Consider the following 21,513-nt stretch of genomic DNA (forward strand, 5'->3'; position numbering starts at 1 on the left):
TTTCTAGGATTCTTTAAGTAGACCACCATATCATCTGCAAATAGAGATAGCTCGGTTTCCTCATTGCCTATTTTAATTTTAATTTTATTTTAAAGAAATGTTCAAGAGGAAAAATGAAGATGGTTATTTGTTTTGATTGGTTTATTTTCCAACTCAAAGGGAGTAGTTTGGAACAAGGAATCTATTGTCTTTTATTCCTGCTTTAGAATTTTATGATTTTCTCTAACTTTGCAAAATAACAAAAGCAACTAAAATACAAGGAATTTAGCCCAAACTAGAAAATGGCCCCCTTCTAAATTCACCAAAAGCTGGAACTATTTCTCTTCAACTACTCATGTTTTATGTATTTTTAAAAGATAAAACATGGAGAGAAACAAGGCATAGCATCTGTTCACCATATTTCTTTTCCTCTGACGTCCTTAGTATTTTATTTTCTGCTATTTTTTTCTTCCATTTACATACATCTGAGAATTAGAAAATTCTCCATCACTGCTGAACAGCTTTCTAGTTACCCTGTGAATAAAGATAGTTCAAAAGAATGACTTTAGATCCTGGTGTCTTCTCCCTTTATAAACCTCTATGCATTAGCCACTATAAGATTACAGAAAGGACAGGGAAGTCTAGGTTTTAGGGCAATTAATAAATCAACAGTTATTTGATAACTACTATTTGCTCTGTTTTAGAGGAATTAACAAAGAATTAGACAATCTTTCCTGAGGAGCTTAAAATCTAGTTGGAGGTGATACCTTACACATAAATACATTCATAAATACAAAACCAAAAAAAGGAAACAATCTACAAAAGTTAATGATATAACTTGCCAATTTGGGCAGTTCCACATTAAACTGATGGGCTCCCAACTTTCCATATCCCTCAATCATCACAAGTGAGGCCACTAAACTCCATTCTGAATATGAAACTCATTGTTACTGGAGTTGGCATGGAATATCCAGAAGTGATAATGTTGGGGATAAAGGAAAAGCAACATGGGGGCACACAGATGATAGCAAAAAGGTTACGAACAAGATGGAATGGACTTCAAAAGAGGAGAGATAGTCCCAAATGATGGTGGCAGAGGTAGTGACTAAAATTGACAGGGAGCAATGGGCATACCAATTCTTTCTCTTAGGACTCGCCTGAAGGGAAGGAGAGGATAGAGATTAGAAAGCATTAGGACTGAATTAATTATGGTTAATAAGGTATTCACCCCTTTGCACTGATGACCCTAATCTCCAGCATTCCCAAGAGTTTCCAAGCTAGATGGACATTTTTGCTTTACTGGAAAAATGGGCCCAATTGAGGAGTATTATGGAAGTTGATTGTGATGGCCACAGAATCCTGGGGAATGGTAGCCGTGGAGCTGAGTGAAGAAGCAGGTTGCTTGGAGGTTGTGATTTGTGAGAAGGAGGAAATGTTCCCAACTAGCTATGGGCATTTGGGGCAAAACTCTGATTACTTTATGTTAATTCCTGTTTTAGATCTTTATAGGAAGTTTTTTTTCCCATAAAGAATAGAAATCTGTATGCAGGTTCCATGCATTTTCCCTAGTTCTACTCTCTGAGGCCAAACCAAATAAATCTAATCCCTCTTTTACATATTTTCCTTTTAAGTATTTGGAGAAAACAAACATGTTCCAACTGAGTTTTATTTCTTCAGATGAAATAATCCTAAAAACAGTCATATGTAAATCAGATTCTGGGAAAAAAATGTATTGTTGAAATCCAGGTGACTTAATTCTTGATTGGTCAGATTAGTCTGGAAAGTATTCATCCAGCGTTACCCTCATGCCATCTGCCTCTATTTCCTCCTTCACTGCTTCCTACACTATACTGATTCTCCTCTTATCCATCCAACTGTTTCCTCAATCTCCTTAGCTGAATCTTCATCCAGATCATTTCTAATAATGATGGGCGTCTCCCAGGACTCTGTCCTGGTACTTCTCTGTTTCTCACTATTATTTCACTTGATCTCATCATCTCCGATGGATTCAAACATCTCTATGCTATGATTCTCATATCTAATTATTCAGTCCTAATCTTCCTCAGTCTTTAGAATCCTATCTTCAACTGCCTATAGGATATTTTAAACTGGATGTCCCATAGACCCTTAAAACTCTACATGTTAAAAACTGAACTTATTATCTCTCCCTTCCCTATCTCCCCAATTTTATTAACCTTTTCTCCACTAATGTTGTTTATTTCTTAATAGTCTCAACCTTTTTCACCTCATATATCACCTTCACCAAGCACAGCTGGATCCAGAAGCTTAGTCACCTCCTAGTTGGTAAAAGCTCTTACAATATCCATGCTGCTATATATTCCAGGACTTAGCTATCCTGAAATGTCTTCCTTAGCATTCATTAGAAACCTCAGCTTATTCACAAATTTAACACCCTTGAAGTTATTCTTTTATGTTTTTTAAACACTTACCTTTCATCTTGGAGTCAATACTGCGTATTGGTTCCAAGGCAGAAGAGTGGTAAGGGCTAGGCAATGGGGGTTAAGTGACTTCTCCAGTGTCACAAAGCTGGGAAGTGTCTGAGGTCAAATTTGAACCTAGGACCTCCTATCTCTGGGTCTGTCTCTGAACACTGAGCCACCCAGCTTCCCCCCTTGAAGTTATTCTTGTAGGATCACTCCATTGTGTTTGAAGTTATCTTTTGTTAACTACTTTTGTTTCTCCCTAGCCTACATATATTTTTTAAAATCCTGATATTTGATGAGTCCCCTTTGTATCCACCCCAGTACTTTTTTTAATTAAAAGAATTTTAGAACTCCTACCTTCTGTCTTAGAATTAATACTGTGTATTGGTTCCAAGACAGAACAGTGGTAAGGGTTAGGTGATGGGAGTTAAGTGATTTGCCTAGGGTCACACAGCTAGGAAATGACTGAGGCCAGATTAAAACTCAGGTCCTCTCATCTCTGGGCCTAGTTTTCAATCTACTAAACCACCTATTTGTACTGCTGTCCCTACTTCAGTTTTTAAAAGAGCTTTTCTTTTTCTTCCTTATCAGAATTGTTACTTTTGTATTTTCAGAATTTATACCTTGAGAGTCTCCTATTCCTCTTAGGTTGGTTTTCCCTGCGCAAATTTAATCCTTGAGATACATACCAATTTTTTCCCCTCTGAATTTCTCCCAAAACTTAGGATATAACAGTAATGATCACATTTCTTTTCCTGTATTATGAATTCTAGTATACTGTGATTCTTTACTCTCAAGCTTCACATTATTCTATGTCAGTAGCCAGGTCCTTCTGTTTTCTCCAACAAAATCATCATTAAGGCAAGACAAGAGCACTTCTGTGAACTCTCTTAAGTTAAAGTTACAGAAATTCCCTTTTATTTATTTATTTATTTATTTTTTAGAAATTCCTTTTTAACTTAGAGAACGTTTTGGAGAAAGCTCAGCAGCCTATGAGAAACCATTGTTCAATATGACAATATGACTGGCTTGTGAAAGGCTTAATGATAAAAATTATCTTTTCTGTGACATATTATAAGTATTCTATTGAAGTCCAATATTCCAATTTTATGCAATGAAGACATTCTGTAACAACTTTAAACCTTGCCAGGAAATGCTTCTCATTAGATTTAATGGTCTGACTGGACAGTTGATGGGATTTTATCCAGGAGCTTGGGTATAGTAACTCTAGCATTCTAGATCTAGGAAATGGTGATGGTTACGTGAAAGTATATGTAATACTATTACTATGCTCTTCTGAGATGGCATATGATACCTTCTTGATTCTACTTCTTTGCTCACATCATCCCTTCCATTTTTAATATCTAAACCCCAATCTTCATCTATGCCTAAAATTTTGTCTGTTTTTTCAAGGTGTACCTTCATTGCTACCTCCTCTTTAAAGCCTTCCCTGATTGGGTCAGGAAGAAATGAAGCTAGTGCTGGAGTAGCTCTTCCTCCCCAGTGAAAACTCTGATTATTATACGTATTCCTCATTTGAGGAATAAAAAATGATCATGTTCATGAAATCACTGAATACTAAAGTTGGATGAGAGTGTATACCAAGATTACTTGTTTGATTTAAAGTTGAATATTCTAATAGTCTATATATTATGATATTATATGCTAATATATGTATATATAAAATTCTGGTGGTATTCAATTCTCTTTGTTCCAGTGATAATCCAAATGTATCACTGCATTATTGAAATGATACAATTTTAAAGAATTCATGCTTATTGGGTAAGCTTCGTTCTGGGGAAAATATGCATCTTTCAGTTTCAGGGGAAGAGATTCCTAGCAAATGGTCATCTATTTTCTGCTTTTTAGGGAGGAACCAACAAGTAGTCATCTAGTCTTTAATTGAATCCTGCAGTGAGGGGATACCTATATTTCTTGGGGGCAGCTCATTTTATTTTTGGATAACTTTAATTCTTTAGAAGTTTAAATCTGGTATTAGAGCATCTCTCTTGATATGAAGAACTGTATACTATTTTGTGGGTGCTATTCAAAACAAATCTCTCTCATGCATGAATCCACTCAGGGAAACCCAGGGAATATCCTGCTTCTTAACAGGTGCTTAAGATTCTACTATACACAAGGAGGTGTTTGGGAAGTCCTTTGCAGGGCTACTCATACATCTTTGTTGTCCATCTTTTACTAAACTCTTTATCTTTTTTTTTCAGTAGTGGTAACGTTTTAATCCACTGGTAGTAACTGAATTAAAGAGAAAATACCACTCGTGAGCCACGAGTTAATCTGAGCAAAAGAAATCAGTATTTCATTCATCTGCTTTTCCCCCTCAGAAAAGGAAAAATGATAAAAATGACTAAACATCTAGAATACTTTGGGACCATATTATGGCCAGGAATAAAAAAAAAACTTTTTAAAAGACAGAGAGATAGAAAACAACCAGAGAAAGCTATAGACAAGATACACATATATAAACACCAACATTCATACCCAAACATTTAGGGAGCATCACATATCTTTTAGAGCATAACTGCTAAAGATTTTGAGGGACTCATTCAATTTTGTAAATAAAGGTACAAATGGGTAATACTTCTTTGTACTTGTCCTCAGAGATGGATGAAATCGGACTTAAGAAGTAGTGGATCATAGGTTCTTCATTATTATTTTGTTATAACAATTAACATTCCGTATGATAACCGCATGATGGAATAATGTTGCCTTCCACAACATTTCCATGACTATCATGAACAAGACACTGATCTTATTTCAATTTATTTATTTTCAAGTTGACATCTATTCAGTAGTAGAAGCTGTAGCATAAGCAGCAGCCATATCTCAGCAAAACTGTCTGGGCAGATGTGTTAAACTAGGTTGAGGGTAACCGATAGGTCTCAAACCCACTGGTGAGTTAGGGGAATGTCTTCTCTAAGCATGTGAAGACTTCCCCCAGTGGAATGGGCAGGTAAGAACAATTTGTTCCAATGGCCATGAATCTGACAGAAGTAGGCATTGTGGAGTGCTTAGAGTCTTGTTAGACATGGAAGATTCCAAGGTCATTTGCAGCATTCCAGGCCATCACCAGGGGTTCTGACTTTTTTCTTGCCATTGGACTTCAATGACCCTGGAAGAGAGAATGAAGCTGATAAGCCTGACAATTCAGCCTCACTTAAATCTAATTCATGAACAGTCATTACCTCATGATGTTGTTGGTTCTCTTCAAAAATGAGAGAGAAACAACAATCAGGTACAAGGCACTGGGCTAGGTGCTAGGTGTACAAAGAGAAAAAAGATCTAAATAGTTACTGTCCTTAAGGTGCTGTCTTTCTATTGGGAGACACAACATGTGCAAAGGTAAATAAACAAGGAAATAAGAAGTGCCAGAGAGTACTTACAATTAGGTAATTAGGAAAGATGTTAGGAGATTGCAGTTGATCTGAACCTTGAAGAAATCTAAGTCTTCTGATAGGTCGAAGTGAATAAGTTATGTGAAGACATCCTTTGCAAAGACCCAGAGGTAGTAGATATAATGCTAAGAAAAAACAACTAGGAAAGTTTGACTGAAATTTAGGGAAATAGTATGGGATAAGACTAGTTGACTAGAATCAGACTGTTTTAGATGAAGCAACATATATTGGTGATAACAACATTCTGTCGGGAAGGAAAAAAAGTAGGAAGAGAGAATTATCAAAGCATCTGCACCCATGGCAGAATTGACGTGAGAACTGACATTCAAGAACTGTGAATAGGCATTGGAAGAGTACATCAATATTAGTTGTCACAGAGAGAAGAAAACTTGAATGTCATATTGACTAATTAAAGGCAACAAAATGGAAACATTTAGAAGGGACTCTGAAAAACAAGGGCAGATCAGAAATACTAGGTTCTTTTAAATAGCAATTTAAGTAAAAGTCAAAAGGTTAAGAAGATAAAAAAGGAGTTAAAGCAACAATAAGAATAAAATAAATAATTCTTCATCAATAGAAAATATCTAGTACAAAGGCTTGAGAAATAAAGCAAATGGAGGTAAAGGAGACAGATTTCCTTCCCACCTCCACCAAAAAAAGGAAAATGTGGGAAATTTCTGGTTGTATATATGGTTGCATAAACTAACACCCAAATTGGATCAAATAAGAAACATAAAGTTTGAGTACCAGCACCATTAAAATAATGGTAGAAGAGTTATGCCAAGGTAGGTGATTGAAATTCTGGCATCTTTGAAAAACCAGAAAGTGGCAGTGCTGAATAAAATCACTAATTACTGGCTCAAAATTATCTTTGTTAACCTTAGGTTTTTGTTAACAGATAATATGTTAATTATGAAAAAATGAAAATAACTGTGGCTCATCAAATAGAGGGCAATTATGTGTTTATGTGCTTTAGAAAAGACTTTTTGGCTTGAATCAATGAAAATTTTTGAAAAAACTTATTAAAAATGGTACATTGGTTAAGGATCAAATAAGGGTTTACCAAAGTTCCATGGCAAATAATTAATGACTAATCGTTGAATAAACTGCCCTAATACAGAGGAACATAAATACTATTTTTGTTAATCACTGTGAAGCCTTTAACTCAATTCTGCACTTGTGGCTTATTTGTGTTCTGTGATTTTATAAAACAGACTCAGATATGGTTAGAATGCTATAGTATTTGACACCCACATCAAAAACTGTTCCATATTTAAAATATTAGTAAGAGAGTAATGTCAAGAACATATAAAAGTTGCACTTTTTCAGACAGAGAGTTTAAGGCCATTATGTGTCTTCCTAGCTTTAATACCATTATGATCTCTCCCAAATAGAAAAACACATGTTCCAAATTGCAGAAGTCAAAACATTTTATTAATCACTTAAAGTACATTGGTGACATCAAACTGTATGATTTCACTAAAAACCAAATCAAATGATTCCTTCATTTCATGCAATCTTTCTGTACAGATATCAAAATATCATTTGGCCTAGATAAATGTAGAATTCTTAATGCATGTCAAAGAACTGTAGTGACTGAAGGCTATGAGGTAGAATCCATCCATCAAATTGAATCAGTGGATGAAGAGGACATCTATGAATTATCTCAATGTCTTTAAGACAAAACTCACTGAATAAAAAGATATTAGGAAAAAGGCTGTGGCCAAATATATTAAGATATTTATTATTATAAGATATTATATATATGTTATATATGTACTATATATGATATGATATTATAAGATATTATTATAAGATAAAATTAGCATTTAAAATCAAAGTTAAAGGGGAACAGCATGCTTAAAGTTATTAACGACTATGTAGGATCACTTTCAATGTACATGTTTGCAACTGTAAAATGGACCATACCAAATATAGAAAGCATCATCATAAAAACCTATACAATATTACTGAAACCTAAGACCAATGACTTTAAGGCAATTATAGAAATGTTGTTACTTCCTTGTCTCCTAAAAGAAAGAGTATTGATAGATATTCTGAGTACATGATAAAATGGTCTGAAACTTACTAAAATCATTTAGGAACAAGAAGATATTACATATAACACACACATATAATATATATGCATATATACACCCATTATATATTAACAGAAAAATGGTAGAGTGGCATTACTCTTTTGTTTCTACACTTGATTTGACCTCTTTCCCACAATAACCTTCCCCTACCTTTCAGTTCCTTTTCATGTGTTCTCTTCCCTCAATAAAATGTAAGCTCCTTGAGGGTAGGGATCCATTTTCTTTTTTGCTTGTATTTCTAGGGCTTAATTTAGAGCCTAGTAAAAAGGAAGTAATCACTTAAATGTTTGTTTCATGGGAAAATGACATGATATTTTAATAGCTTACATTTATATGGTATGCCAGAGTTTGTAAAGCATTTTATACACATTTCATTTAATAATTTTTCACTTGTTTCCTTTCTTTTCTTTTCCTTCCTTCATGGCCTTCACAATATCAAGTAAGAGCTGGGCACAAAGCAGGTTCTTAATAAATAGTTTTGGACTTGTTGACTCAAAGACCAGCTAGAAGCAAAACTCTGCTACATCTTTTTTTTTATTTTTTTAATCCTTATCTTCTCTCTTAGTAACAATTCTAAGAAAGAAGAACTTTAATGACAGGTAGGATGTGTCCGAGGCTATATTTGAACACAGATCCTTCTGACTCCAGGCCTGGTATTCTATCTACTGTGCTACCTAGCTGCTCCTTGCTATAACTTAGATAAGATATGATTAGGGAATGTATTCTAAGCCTCATTGTCTTTATTTGCAAGATGGTAGTGAATAAGTGATAAGAAACAAATTATTTTTTTAAGATTTTAAACCTGTACTTTCTGTCTTAGGATCAATACTGTGTATTGGTTCTAAGGCAGAAGAGTGGTAAGGACTAGGCAATGGGGGTTAAGTGACTTGGCCAGGGTCACCCATCTAGAAAGTGTCTGAGGCCAGATTTGAACCTAGGACCTCTCATCTTTAGACCTGGATCTCCATCTACTGAGCTATCCAACTGCCCCTTGGGTGGAAAATTATTTAGAATGGTGGCAGCAAAAAAATTGTGTGTGTGTGTGTGTGTGTGTGTGTGTGTGTGTGTGTGTGTGTGTGTGTGTTTGGACATTACATTCGGATCAAACTGAGCAACTGAAGAGGCTGGCATCCCCACACTAACTCCTTGCAGTTTTGCTCTTCCCCTCTGGTATCAGTTTGGTTACGCTAGGAAAGGAAATGTGGCTCTCATCATAGGAAGGGAAGGGCTAAGTTCACGGCTTAGCCCTGAGTTCTGGGATTGATCGTCACACCTCCAGGTCCCAGGGACAGTCTGCAGAATAATTTAGTGAGGTATGGTGGTGGGAGGCTTAATGACTGTTTATAAACTGCTTGAAGCTCCAGATACTAGGGGCGCTGGTGAAGTGAAGAGAATTTCAATTTGGCAGCAAATAAACGTGGGCTGGGTACATGGAAAAGTACCAAATGGGTTAGTTTAGAACGCAATCTGGAGCTACTCTGAGAAAGCCCTAAATAGCAGCTGGAGAAGAACGCTACACCGCTGCAACTGCAGAAAGGGCTGCAACAGAGGCAACCGTCTCCCCTCCCACTCCCCGCTCCCCGCTTCCTCCTCTTACCCCTCCCTCCTCGCCCTCCCCCCCCTCCCCCCCCAATCAGAGCAAGTTTTCCAGGCTGAAAACGTAATTCAAAGCAGATCGCCTAGCTGGAACAACACCCACTCTGATGCTAGAGAATGGCGCTAACCGAGGGTGGGTGGTGAGGGGAGCATGACTGCCAGCCCAGCGGTGGCCCGGCAGCCCTCGGACCTCGGACATAAAAGGGAGACTCATTTTTACGCCCGCTAGAAGGACGCAGACTAAAGGGTTGGGTGTAGGTGTTTGGGTGGGAGGCAGGGTAGAAGTTAATAGAGAAGAGAAGGGGGAGCCGGTCTGGATCGGGAGACGGATCAGTCCTAGGTTTCCTTTGGATGCGGATGAATCAACGGCCCGCGGAGAGCGGATCCATTAAAGGGATAGAAGATTGCTGACTCTTCTCTTCTTTTCCAAAACAGAGCGAACTTTGGCTCAGTCAGCAGGGTCTGGAAGATGTGAGCAATGCTTTCAGAAGGACACCGATTTAGCTAAAATTAGTGCAATGTAATCATCCCGCTTTTGTGCTGTCCAATGGCATCGGTCTTGTGGGTGAAGATGAGGATGATTCCCATCCCTCCTCCCTAACCTATACCTTGACCATATCTGGCCGTGTCAGCAGAGGGCTCAGTGAAGTCGTGATTGTCTTTAAGAAATGAGAGGGGGTCAGGTGTAGGTGGTCTTCAATCATTTCTATTTGGTTTTGAGGGAGGGAGGTATTTGTGATTCTTCTGGAAATGGGTAGACTCCGTGAGGGTAGGGATTGTCATGGTCGCTTTTGAGACCCAGTTCCTGGCAGGGAGAAGATGCTTTAGGAAACATTTGTTGAGCAACAATTAAGCCTATTTCCAGAGGAGCAGTGATGGAGAACTGCTACCCACCTCCTGACAAGGGATGACTCTGCAGATTAAGAGACACACATTTTAAAACTTGGCCAACACGGAAATTTGTTTCCCGTGGCTATATTTATTATAAAAATTTTGTTTTTACAAAATACCGTGAGGGGGAGGGAGGAGAAAGAAAATGGAAAAAAATAAAAAAAATTCATTGATAATGTTTGATGTGTTGAGGCTTTGTAATATTTCAGATAAGCCAATCCAGCTGATGAAAAATTGGACATGTAGGTGGTACAGAGGATTGAGTATCCTCTGGACCTACAGTCACAGAGACTCCCACTTCAGACACTCACTAGCTATGTGCTTGTAGGTAAGTTACTAAATCTCTGTTTGTCTCATTTCCTCATCTCTCATGAAGATAATAATGGCATCTATTTCCCAGTTATTGTGAAGAAAATGAAATAATATTTGTAATGTATATGCAAAGAACTATATGAATGCTCCCTATTATGCTAGTTAGTTCTCCCTATAAGATGGATAAGAATTCTTCCCGGCTCATCTGACATGCTTATAGAAATCCCTATTCTAATGTAACCTGAGTTTCTCGAACCTCCCTGGATTTGAGGGAGATAATTAGATGGTTTGGCAGAATGCTGTAGTCTCCATTTGGAGACAAGAAATGAGATTTCAAGTAATAACTCTTCCATGGATTTACTTAGTGACCTTGCATAAATCTCAAACTCACTGAACTTGAATTTCATCAATGATAAAATGATATTTGAATTCATACCTTTCAGGATTGTTGTGAGGAAAGTCATTTATAAACAATACTAAGGTGAAAACTTATTATTAATATTGGAGCAGCTAAGTGGCAGAGTGGATAGAGTGCTGGGCATGTAAACAAAGATCAGAGTTCAAATGTATTCTCAGACTCTGGGAAAGTCACTTAACCATCATTTGCCTCAGTTTCTTCATTTGTAATCTGGGTATAATAATAAATAGTAGTTACGTCCCAGAGTTACTGTGAGAATAAAACGAGCATCTCTCTCTCTCTGTCTTGCTTTTTGCTCTCTGAACAGCCTTTGTAATGTATAAAAAACCCAGAGCAAATTAAACCAAAAATGATGTTCTTGGTATTTTTCTATAATATAGTCGTTAACTTTTTTCATTATTGTAATTAAACTGATCTTGAATTATACCAAAATACATGGAGACTTGCAGAAATAGAAACCACATGGAACATACAAAATTTTTAAAAATTGTCAAAAAAATCCTTTGTTGTCATGATTAAGTTCTGGATGGTAGTTGAATATTCTCCAAGTATTTCATCAGGTGTGTTTCTTGTTCATTATGATACATTAAAAAATGAGTATATACACACACACACACACTTATTTTATCCTCACAGTAACCCTTGGGGAGATAGCTGCTATTATATATATATAGTCCTTGGCACATAATAGATGATTTATAAATGTTAGCTTTTATTGTATTTATTACTCATCATAAGGACTATTATTATTCAATGATTGTTACAGATTAATACATTCATATATTAATTACATATCATTTATTACTATTTATAAGGACATTTAAGGATGAACTGGAAAGACAACTGGAAGAAATATAAATAGGATTATCAAGATTACTATATAACATGGCATCTTCTTTTGTGACACTGGAGTGATGATCACTTTGTGACTCTAACATCGTTGTTTCCAATGTGTGGCTTGAGAAATTAGAAATGTCACTAAAGGAAACAAGATGGGGGAAAAACTAGACTACATCAAATATAGACAGAAGAGGTTTGTGCAAGAGATGACACAATTTTGGGGATTTGATTCTCAAGATAAAGGAAAGAAGGGAAGATACCAAATTATTGCATTTCAAATCATGATGATTTTTATTCCCCCACCCCAGTGCAACTGAAAACACACCAATAAAGAATTTTTTTTTTTGGTCTTGTGCAACTTACCATGACCTCTTGGACCATACTGTCCATGGGTTTTTTTTTTTCTGGCAGAGATACTGGAGTGATTTGCCATTTTCTTCTCCAGTAATTAAGGTAAACAAAGATTAAGTGGCCCAAGGTCTAATAAGTATCTGAGCCAGATTTCAACTCAGGTCTTCCTGACTTCAATCCCATTGTTCTATCCCATCTAACTGCCTCTCAATAAAGAATACTTGATTTAAAATTATTACATTATTAAAATATACTCTATTTAAAATGAGAAGAATTGGGTTTATTTCCTAACCCTGTCAATTATAGACTTTATGACCTCAGGTAAATATGGCTCTCAGTTTCCTCATCTACATAATGACAGGGTTGAATTCAATAAACTCTAAACTCTTTCTAGATTTTTATCTAAGTTCCTTTAATTCTATAGTTAGAAAATATTAGAATAATCTATAGAGATACCAGAAATAGACAAGATGAAGAATGGGAATGCCCAGGCTTTGGCAAATAGTTTGTTAATTTTAAAAATTAGTATCTTTTTTCCCAGGAGCTTTTTAGCATTATGCCTGACATTGAGAAAGTACTTAAATACTTATTGATTGATTCAACCTAATTTTCTTGCCCTTCCCTACCCATTTATAACATCATGAATTAGGTCATTTTTGCCAGGATAGATTCTTGCCCCATAGTATACTTTTGAATGGAGGTGGAAAGTCCTTCTTAGTCTTGCAATGGGTTCTCTTGGTTCTTGTGTTAAACTTTACCTCTTGGGGTTCAGTCCCATCAAAAATATTTGAGGTTTAGTGCTTTGAATCTTTAGAGTTCTTTTTAGCATGCCAGGATAAAGTGTTAGGAACTTCAGTTTCCTTAGGCCTGGCTATCCCAGATAGACACTAATTGCTCCCAATTCTCCTTGGTCCAAGGTCTCCACAAAGGAGCTTTCTCAAGTAGTCCTCTATTTTTGCTGTTTCCAGATACAACTGTGCACTTGCAGGCTATAAATGTCTGGTCATCTATGGCCAACTGGGAGACTATCTAGCCTGTGTGCCGGTTTTGTATTTTTGTGCAGTTGTGGGATAGAAGAAATCATTATAGATTCTAATTGGATTATCTGGTCATTATTCAGTTTGGTACAAACTTGAGAGTTTTGCTGGAGTAAGTATATAGATATCAGGTAGTCTACCTCAGGTTCCTGCAGTCATCTTAACAAGACAATCTTTAATTATGCTAATAGGAACTTTGGTAAGATTTGTTACAAATAAACCCAGGGAAAAGTGGTTATAAGAGTTAGCAAGAAAATAGGACTTGCTTACAGAGGTATGCTTTTGATTAAAAAATGGTTTGGTAATATAAAAAATGAATAGGTTTTTGAGAAAATGGAAGGTAATCTGAAATCAGCACCTTGGATAGTATGGGGGAACTTAGTGGATGTTCAATAAATACTAATTATTTTGTTGATTGAAATCAAGGATGTGGGAGCCCAGTAGATTATATTTCACTGAAACTCTGATGCCATCAGAGAGGAAGATTTTGAAGGCTTATAGCCTGTGAGTACTTATTAAGCTGGAATCTTCTCATTTGTAGAAGAGTTTTTATTGTCTTTGACAGACCTCCCTTCTGCAATCTGATGATTTCTTAAATACCAAGCTGAGATATGATCTACTTGTTAAAGATGGAGATGTAGTCCTAACAAAAGGCCAAGAAATTGTTTTGGATCATAGTTAGTAAATATCCTGTTCTTCTAGAGGAACCATTCTGATGGAGAGAAACAAGGGGAGAGACAAAAACACATAATAAAAATCAGTAGGACAATTATGTAGGAATTAAAAGGTTGATATACATATAAATCATAACTAAAGACAAAATATCAGAGAATAATAATGGGTACAATTGACCAACAAATAAAGTCTCATTTAAAGCAGCAAAAGATAATTTTTTACAGAAATACAAACATGGTTCATTAATAAATTTGTTAATTATCCTTCCCTGCCACAGAACCGGAGTTCATAGAAACAATGTTTTTAGTTTGGGGAGCACAAATCTAGACACAGGATGGAATAAATAACATTAAAATGAGTAATTTATCCCTTCAGAATATTGTGAAGTAGGGAGATCAGTCATAAGGCATGATGAGAAATTTCTTCCTTAGAAAAATCAATTTTAAAATAATTTGAAATCTAGCTACTATATTTGCCTACTAAATAGAAGAACCCAATATCCTTTTCTATATAAACTATGACTAAGTCCGTACATACCTGGGCAAACCCTCTGTTATAAAACACAAGATTTTGTGTGTTTTAGAACACTATGGTGTAAGAGGGCCACTTTTTTTGTAGGTTATTTGATATAATTTTTCCTTGTGAGTTACTTCATACTGTATTGAGTAAAATTAAGGCTATTTTATGTGAACTTCCTTTTTTCTTATCCTCTTGTTAAAACTTTTGGATATAATTTCATTCTCTCTTCTCTTTTCTTCTAGTTTCTGGAGAAAAAAGTAGCCCTTCTCCTGGCTAAGCCCAACTGCTCTACATATTAGTTATTCAGTTAGTCAGAAAACAGAACAATTACTATGTTCTAGGTACTGTGCTCTGCATATGGTATACAAAAAAGAACAAAAAACCCTATGGTTCCTGCTCTCAAGGAGTTAACATTTTAATGTGGGAATCCACATATAAATAACTAGGAATACACAAGGTTTATATAATATAAATGGAAGGTAATCTTACAGGAAAGAGTTGGGAGCCAGGAAAGATCCCCTGTAGAAGATGAGATTGAAATGAATTTTGAAGGAATCCAGAGAAGCTAGGAGTTAGAGATTCTGAGGGAGAGCATTCCAGGCATGGAGATTTGCATGTATAAATTCACAAAACCAGGAGATAAATTGCTTTATATGAAGAATAGCAAGTAGGGGAAATCTGCTAGAGAAATTGGGAAGAGAAAGGATCAAGGAGATGTGCTGAAGAGTTTATCTTGGCAAGGAGAAGTGTTCATCTCTCATGTGTAACAGGAGTGAAGGAGAAGGTATTGGGAGAAGACATCTAAATGATGTCAGTGATGAGGAGAGAAGAAGAGAAGTCTCAGCAAGTAGCCGGAATATTTTCAGGAAATGCTTATTTCCATTTTATTGAGCTGAAATTTTTTGTTCTATAACATTTATCTATTGGTCTTAGTTTGTACTCTTATTTATAGAGTTCCTTGAAATAGTTGAAGGTAGCTATTATGTTTCCTATTTGGTATTTCCTTTTTTAGACCAAATATCCCCAATTTCTTCACTTATTTGTCAAGTCATATTTCTAGACCAGTCACTGTTCTGGTTGATCTCCCATGGATACATTGTAATTAGTCAGTGTTTCTCTTAAAATGTGATACCAAAAACTGAATAGAGTTCCACATATAATTTGAACAATAAAGAATACAGTGTAACTATTATCTCTTAATATGGTGGATATTGTACTTCTATTAAGACACACTAAGATTATATTGGATTTTTGATAGCTTTCCTGTAATCTTGAATAATATTAATCTTAATCAACTTTAGATCTTTTTCACATTAATTGTTATTTAGCCAAGAACGAATGGGCCCCCTCTCCCTGCTTTCTTTAACTTATGAATTAACTTTCTTCTTTATTCAATTTCATCTAATTAAGTATAGCTTATTATACTAATTAATTAAGATCATTTAGGAACCTGATTCTCTCATCCAATATGCCACCCCACTGAACTTCAGGATATCCACACATTTGATATTCATGCCACAAATTTAATGAAGAAAATGTTAAATATATCATTAGAAAAATAACTGACCTGGAAAACAGATATAAGAGAAATAATCTAAAATGTGTTGGACTCCCTGAAGATTATGATAAAAAGTCTAGAAACTATACTTCAAGAAATTATTAAAGAAAATTGTCCTGAAGTTTTACAACTGGAGGGTAAAAAAAAATCCACCAATTACCACCTGAAAGATCCCAGAATGAAAACTCACAAGAACCTTCTAAGTTTCAAAGTTCTCAGGTCAAGGATAAACTATTATAAACAACCAGAAAAAGTAATTAAAATATTGTAGAGCTACAGTAAAAAATAACACATGTAGCTTCTATATTAAAAGATTAAGGGGCATGGAATATATTCTGAAGAGTAAAAGAGCTGGCTTTGTAACTAAGAATAACAGCCAGCAAATCTGCGTGTAATCCTGCAAGGGAAAATGATATTTAATGAACTAAAGGACTTTCAGGTATTCTTGAGGAAAATAATGGAAATAAGCAGAAATCTCAGCTTATAAGAAGCAGGAACAACATAGAAAGCAAACATGAAAGACTAATTATAAGGGACTTAAGAATTCCCATATTAACGACTAATTATAAGGGAAAAGATGTTTGTAACTTTTAAGAATATTATCACTACAAGGGTAGTTCAAAGGATTATCTGTAACTAGAAGACTTGGGGTTGTTGATTATGATGGGATGATCCTAAAAAATAAAATTGAATAGGTAGAGGTAAAATGGAACAAATTATCTCATATGAAAGAGATGTGGATGGAAGGATTGTTAGGGTGGAGCTGGGGAATGGGTTGAAGGGCAAATAATTCAGGAATCTTATTCTCATTAGAATTGGGTTAAAGAGGGAATAACATATACAACTAGTAGGGTATAAAAGTCTACATAACTTACAGAGAAATGGAAGGGCAAAAGGGCAAAAAAAGACTCTTAGAAGGCTGTACAGATTATGGTCAGAAGAAAATTAGACTTCTGAGGACAGATAGGGTAAAAAGAGAGAAGAATAAACAGTGAGAAAAAATAGGATGAAGGAAATAAGCAACAAGTAATTATAACTGAACATAATGGAATAAACTCATCCATAAAATGGGAACAGATGGCAGAATGAATAAAAAACTAGAACCTGACAATATGTTGTTTATAAGAAACACATTTAAAAATGAGAGGCACATATAGAATAAAAACAAAAGATTGGAGTATAATTTATTATGTATCAGCTGAAGAAAGAAAAGCAGGGGTAGGAATTATGATCTCAGATAAAGCAAAAAGCAAAATAGATCTAATTAATGAAATAATCAGGGAAACTACATTATATCAAAAGGTACCATAGATAATAAAGCAATACCAATACTATACTAAGGCATTCACATTTTAAAGGAAAATATAAATGAGTTAGAAGTGAAAATAGATAGAAAAACTATGGTAGTGGGAGGTTTCAATCTTCCACTCCCAGAACTAGATAAATCGAACCAAAAAATAAATAAGAAAGAAGTCAAGGAGTTGAATAGCATCTTAGATAAGCTAGACGTGATAGACATCTGGAGAGAATTGGGTAGGAATATAGTATAGAAAAGAATATGCATCTTTTTTTAATAGCGTAAGACATTGTTACAAAAATTCACCATATATTAGGCCATGCAAACTTTATACTTAAATGCATAAAAGCAGAAATATCAAATCATTTCAGATCATAATGTAATAAAACTGTTTAACAAAGAGCCATAGAAACACAGATTAAAAACTAATTGGAGACTAAATAGTCTAATCTTAAAGAATGAGTGAGTTAAAGAACAAGTTATAGAAATAATAGTGTTATTAAATAGAACAATAATGAAACAAAATATAAAAATTTATATGATGTTGCAAAAGCAGTAATTATAGGAAAATTCAAATTTAAATGCTTCTATCAATAAAAGAAAGAGCAGACCAATGAATAGGGTATGCAAATAAGAAAAGCTAGAAAATGAATGAATTAGAAATCCTCAATTAAACACCAAATTAGAAATCCTGGAAACTAAAGATGAGGATAATAAAATTAAGTATAAAAAATTGAATTAATAAATACAACTAGGAGTTTGTTTTATGAAAAAATAATAAAATAGATAAATCATTGATTAATATGATTTAAAACAAAAGACATAAGAAAACCAAATCATTAGTATAAAAAATGAAAATGGTGAATATACCACTAATGAATTAGAAATTAAAGCAATTATTAGGAGTTATTTTGCCCAATTGCATGCCAATAAATTTAACAATTTAAGTGAAATGGAAGAATACTTACAAAAATATAAACTGCTCAGTTTAACAAAAGAGAAAATAGACTATCTAAATAAACTATTTTAGAAAAAGAAACTGAACAAAGTTCCCTAAGAAAAAAGCATCAGGACCAGAGAGATTTACCAAACATTTTAAAGATCAACTATTTCAAATGTTAAATAATATGGATTAATATACAAAGGTGTTCTATGAAACTCCTTTTGTGAAACAAATATGGGTCTGATACTTAAACTAGGCAGAGCAAAAGTAGAGAAAGAAAATTTAGACCCTTTTCATTAATGAATACTGAGGCAACAATCCTAAATAAAATACTAATTAGGAGACAACACTATATCACAGGGGTTAAACATTGTGATCAAGTGGGATTTATAACAGGAATTCAGGGCTGGTTCAATAAAAGGAAAACTATTAAGATAATTACTTATATAAGTAAAAATAATGAAAATAATCTGATTATATGAATATATGGCGAATAAGCTTTTGACAAAATACAAAACTCATTCCTATTAAAAACACTTAAAAACATAGGTATAAATGGATTTTAAAAATGTGATTTAATTTTTTTGTTATATTTTAAGTTTTGAGTCATCTCCCTTCCTCCTACCCCACACTAGAGAAGGCCACCATTTATTTCTCTTTCCTTTTCTGCCTCTGTCTCTCTGTTTCTGTCTCTATCTCTGTCTCTCTCTCATACACATGCACACACACTTGTTTATGCTTTTTGAATTTTGTTAATACTCAAAACAACAATAAAGGATGTATGAAGAAGATGCTATCCATCTCCAGAGAAATAACTGATATATGGAAGTATGTATTCTATGGTTTCTCATATATATCTGTGTCAAATGTTGACCTTCTTTGGTGCAAGTTTGGAAGGGAGGGTGAAAAATAGCTTAGAAGTTAAAATGTAACAAAAAACTAAAACAATAAGCATTTAAATATGTCTAAAATATAAGTATTTAAAAAACAGCTTGTAACTCAAAACGTAACAAAAAACTAAAATAATAAGTATTAAAAATATAAGTATTTTAAAAATAAGTAATAAAAATTGAGAAAAAATACTATATCATTTCCTATCTTTTGCCACCTTTTCATGACTCTTCTCCAAGATAATCCTAAAGAGTTTTATGTTCATATCTGATGGATGTTTAAATACTTTGGACTTAATTTTATCTAGTTCCACAGTCTTGAACTCATTAAAAAAGCAATGAGGTATTCTCTTTTATTATGTACTTAACCTAGGTTGTGCTTCACTCCTTCCATGTCAAGGGAAGGATTTCAGCCAAGTGGTTTAGTCAGTGTCCACAAAGGTCTATTTGAGTTTTCCCCCTGTGATTTGGATTGGCTTTTGGCTAGAGGACATTTTGTCTTATGAATAGTTTCTCCAGACCTATAGATACAGTCATACATACCCCAAATAATAGCAGAGAGAAATAAAAACTCTTAAAAGCTGTTGGTTCAGGATGAAAAGATCCTTGTAAAAGATACATGAGTTGGTTACTTGGCCCAGTGACTCTTTACTTGCAAAGATATAAACATTTTTGGACTTCTGTCAAGAGAGTAATGAGGAAGATTCCTCTGACTGCCCGGTTTTGGTTCAAATTGAATAGACTTATAGGGTTTTAAAGTCCAATTAAAATTCCTTGTTGATCCCTCAGTTGGCAATAACTGTATTCCTCCATTCTCCCACTCATCTTGTACTATTTTATAATACAGTTATCTGTATACATGCCATCGACCTCATTAGAATGTGACCTCCATGGAAGCAGGGACCATACCTATCTTATCTAAATTTCTTATCTTCCCCAGCCCAGTGTTTTGTCACATAGAAGAATTTAAATATTTGTTACATAGAATTGGAAGAAGTAAGTCATAAACAGTAAGAGCACAGAAACTAGGGAAAGTGGTAGAACAGGAGGAGAGACATATATGGAAGGAAATCTAATAGTAGTGAGGGGAGTTGATTTGCACAAAGGTATTTTATTCATTCATTCATTCCACAATCATTCAACAAGTATTTACCAAGCATGTTCTTTGTACTGGAAATTTTGACAGGATACACAGATGAAAATGAAAACAGCCTTTCCCTTAAAGAGCTTACATTCTACCTAGGGAAACAACATGTGTACAGATAAGTACTTTAAGTATAAAATATTTACAAAGTAATTTCTAGGGTGGGAGAGAGCACCAGTGACTGGGGAGGAAGATCAGAGGTTTTGCCTAAGACATTACGCCTGAGCTGAAGGAAATGAGAGATTCTACAAGGTTTAAATGGGGAAGGAAAACATTCCAGGTATGGTAGACATGGTGGGAAGAGAGAATGCCATTTTTCTGGAATATAGAACATGTCATAACCTGGGAAAGGGTGTTGGAACTAGGTTGTGAAGTGCTTTCAATGTCCCAAAAGAGAAGATTATGTTTTATCCTAGAGGTAAAGGGGATTAAGCCTCTATTGTTTTTGAACAGGGAAGTGACATAATCAAGACTGTGATCTAGAAATATTACTTTGATAGATGTATGGAAGATGGATGGGAGGAGGGAGAGAATGAATGTAGGAAGGAAAAGTAGAAGATAATTGTAATTGTTTAGATGAAGAGTGAAGAGTCAGAACCAGTTTGGTTGTGGAAGTAAGAGAGAAGAGGACTGATGTGAAAGATGCTATGAGAGATAGGCAGGCAGAATTAAGGGATAGTTCTGGCTAATATGTACCATTTCCATCCTCCTGTCCCTTACCAAATAAGTTGAACTAATTCTCAGAATACCAGAGTCCATTTCTGTTTCTACCCTTTCCTCCTCTGTCCACCCTTACCGCAAATATTTATTCATATTGCTCAAATTGCCACCAGGTAAAATGTACAATTATACTTTGGGAAGCCTGATAGTTGACACTAGGTCATGATCAGGAGTAAAGTGAGGCAGTTCAGAGAAGCTTACAATTGTAAAACTGTTGCCAAATATACATCTTCCCCAAGTTTTTAAGACTCCTCACAATCTGACAGTACTAAAAAGGGGAGTGGGAAATGTGCTATATTTAGAAGAAGTGAATTCAAATACTTGTTCCGTCATTGTGAGATCTTGCTAAATTGCTTTATCTTTGTGGAATTCGGTTTTTACCTG

This window comes from Monodelphis domestica, chromosome 2 (genome assembly GCF_027887165.1).
Source record: "Monodelphis domestica isolate mMonDom1 chromosome 2, mMonDom1.pri, whole genome shotgun sequence".
Lineage (NCBI taxonomy): Eukaryota > Metazoa > Chordata > Mammalia > Didelphimorphia > Didelphidae > Monodelphis > Monodelphis domestica.